This window comes from Doryrhamphus excisus, chromosome 13 (assembly GCF_030265055.1).
Source record: "Doryrhamphus excisus isolate RoL2022-K1 chromosome 13, RoL_Dexc_1.0, whole genome shotgun sequence".
In the NCBI taxonomy this organism is placed as follows: domain Eukaryota; kingdom Metazoa; phylum Chordata; class Actinopteri; order Syngnathiformes; family Syngnathidae; genus Doryrhamphus; species Doryrhamphus excisus.
This window is the reverse complement of record NC_080478.1, coordinates 6,570,742-6,573,998: the sequence shown is the minus strand read 5'-3', so window position 1 is coordinate 6,573,998 and position 3,257 is coordinate 6,570,742. Positions and strand designations below refer to the sequence as shown.

General features: G+C 42.0%; 1 long non-coding RNA gene across 1 annotated transcript; it reads right to left on the bottom strand.

The window, feature by feature from the left end:
• Positions 1-1,007: 1,007 nt before the first annotated feature.
• Positions 1,008-2,792, bottom strand: LOC131140520 (uncharacterized). Its single transcript, XR_009132424.1, has 3 exons — positions 2,409-2,792; positions 1,451-1,504; positions 1,008-1,370 (listed from the first exon to the last, which is right to left on the bottom strand). It is a non-coding gene; the product is annotated as an uncharacterized LOC131140520 (long non-coding RNA).
• Between the last annotated feature and the right edge of the window lie 465 nt (positions 2,793-3,257).

The following is a 3,257-nucleotide window of genomic DNA, read 5'->3' as shown; positions in this document are numbered from 1 at the left end:
GGTACTTTACCACTGTATATCCACTGTATATTTATACAATACACATATAATTTCATTTTCCTTTCATAGTATTTAAAGCTAACTTTCCTGCATTATTGGCTGACTTAGATTAGCCCTTATAATCAAATGACCAGACAAGGTTGGACTATTCATTCATTCATTTTCTACCGCTTTTCCTCACCGGGGTCGCGGGGGTGCTGGAGCCTATCCCAGCTGTCTTCGGGCGAAAGGCAGGGTACACCCTGGACTGGTGGCCAGCCAATCACAGGGCACATATAGACAAACAACCATTCACACTCACATTCATACCTATGGACAATTTGGAGTTGCCAATTAACCTAGCATGCTTTTGGAATGTGGGAGGAAACCAGGAGTACCCGGAGAAAACCCACGCATGCACGGGGAGAACATGCAAACTCCACACAGAGATGGCTGAGGGTGGCGAAAGACAAAATAAGAAGCCAAAAAGTTACCACTTCCACACAAAATAGGAGGGGAACTCTTTCATTCATTCATTTTCTACCACTTATCCTCACAAGGATAGTGCTGGAGCCTATCCCAGCTGTCTTGGGGCGAGAGGCGGGGTACACCCTGGACTGGTGGCCAGCCAATCACAGGCCACATATGGACAAACAACCATTCACACTCACATTCATACCTATGGACAATTTGGAGTCGCTAATTAACTTAGCATGTTTTTGGAATGTGGGAGGAAACCGGAGTACCCGGAGAAAACCCACGCATGCACGGGGAGAACATGCAAACTCCACACAGAGATGGCCGAGGGTGGAATTGAACCCTGGTCTCCTAGCTGTGAGGTCTGCGTGCTAACCACTCTTCCGCCGTGTCACCCAGGTTGGACTATACATGGGAAAAAAATTGCATTGTGTTCACATACTGTAAAAGAATAATGTATTCATTTGTTCATAAAAGTGAGCCTGAGCTCATTCACTGCCGTGATAAAGTTTCCACATTTCTATGCAGGTATGAATAATTCATACCTATGTCTGTGTCTAATATATTTGACCTGCTGACCTCCACTTCAGTCCACAGTGGCTAACTCATTTTCCAGGTGTCTGGGTTCCATTGCACAAAAAAATACAGTTGGTCGGTGAATGCATGGAGTTTTTTGTGTGCATCAAAGACTAACTTTGAAAAGGTGCATATCTTTCATCTACAAGCGTGTGGTTACATCTTTAAAGATTGGGGACACATATGGCTTTTGTTTGTCTGCTTGCCTCATCATTGTGTCCATGCAACATCCGGAGGCTTCTTTGGTTCCACACAAGGGCGGTGGGACGTTGATGGGGGCACATTGTCTGCACCCTCTGGTGGCCGGATGCACTGTTACACCACTGTTGCCTGGGAACCTGACAAAGATTGGATTTCTGCAGGTGAGACTAGAATGAACAATGAAGCAACACAGTAGACATGACGTATGCTTACTGACAGGTGTTTTGCTTCATTCAGTGGAGAGACCCAACGTGGACTTTAGTGTGGTTACCTGGAGTTGAAGAAAAGTATACAAATGACGATACAAGCATAGTAATGAGTTCCACTTTAAGTACATTAATGGTGAATGATGACACAGTTCTACTTTCTCTGCTTTCTCCACCAAATCTACACCATAGCTCCGTTCTTCAGGACTTAAACCTGGTGACCAAAGACCAACAAACCAAGACCAAAGAGATGATTGTGACATACAGCAGCAAGCAGAGACAACTTACAGAGGCCATCACTACCACCATCGGGGGGGAACCGGTGGAGTTGCTTGAGGAGTATAGGTATCTGGGCACTATATTTGACGGCCTTCTGAGGTTTTCATCCAACACAGAGGAGATCCTCAAGAAGTGCCATCAGAGGCAGTACATGTTGAGGAAGCCGAGTTCCTTTGGAGTGAACAAAAAAAATGTCCTGACCTTCTACTATGCTTTTATTGAGAACATTTTGACCTTTTCATTCATTTCATGGTTTTATTCACTGCATCTACAGAACCGGACTCGCTTATTCAGTATTTCAAGAGTTTGCTCCAAAATTATTGACCATTCTGTGAGAGCTCTTTCTCTACACTGCGATCAGCAAATAACCCGGACTGCACATAGGAACCTACAGGACCCCTCCCACGCGCTACACCCCGTGTTTGAGTGGCTTCCATCAGGTCGGAGACTAATGTAACCAGTGTTTAATTAGTTGTAATTAGTTGACTGTTGGGGAAAATATCTGACTATGATCAGAAGGTAGGTAAGAAAAATGACCCGGATACACAAATCTGAGTTTGCTTTAGGCATTGTATTATTGATATTTACAAGCATAAACCCCAAAATATAACAACAACAAATACAAAACAAAACAAATACAAGTCATACAGTGACAATTACGGTTCAAAGTTTAAGTGCTCAAGGTGGTACCTGATTGAATGGCCATTAAGTGGGTGCTATTTGCACGGATATACGAGTATGCAACGTGTGAGATTCACAATGGTTCCGCTGATATTCAGCTGATAGTTAGTCCATCGAGTCTTGGTGACCCAATAATGGAGGACTTCGTTGTGAGAGGTAGTGACCAAAAAAAAAGGGGAAAAATTGGGGGAACAGTTCAGGTTGGCTGCAGCGCAATCAACCTCCTACCAGCCCTGAAGGAGCAGGTGGGTCATCAGTTCATCCACTTGGAGTCCAAGCCGGTCCTGGCTCTAGGCCTCCTTCGCTTAGCTCACCATCAATTTCCTGTACCAAACTGGCCAGCTCCATTCAATCTACAGTAGCAGCGGTGGTTGGTGCCTGTGCAGCAAGTGTTTCCCCATGTGTCTTTGGTGAGCGTCTTTCTGTTGGCAATTTATTGGTTAATGTGTGTCATGTGATCAAGGAGTGATCTCCTGATTGGGTGCACAGAATCACATGAGTCAACCCTCATGATTTAAATCACCTGGTTGCTGGGTGTTGTATATCAAACATTCTGTTTATACTTTTGATATATATATAAAAAGTATAATATATATATTAATGTATATATATATATATATATATATATATATATATATATATATATATATATATATATATATATATATATATATATATATATATATATATATATATATATATATATATATATATATGCACCTATAATTATATGAAAGGGTATCACATAAATATATAGTGTACAAGTATATATAAATAAATTATGTTAACAATTTTACTTGGGTTACACTAAGATGCCCATGATGTAGAACACAAAGGAGGAGGGCTACCTTTGTCTCT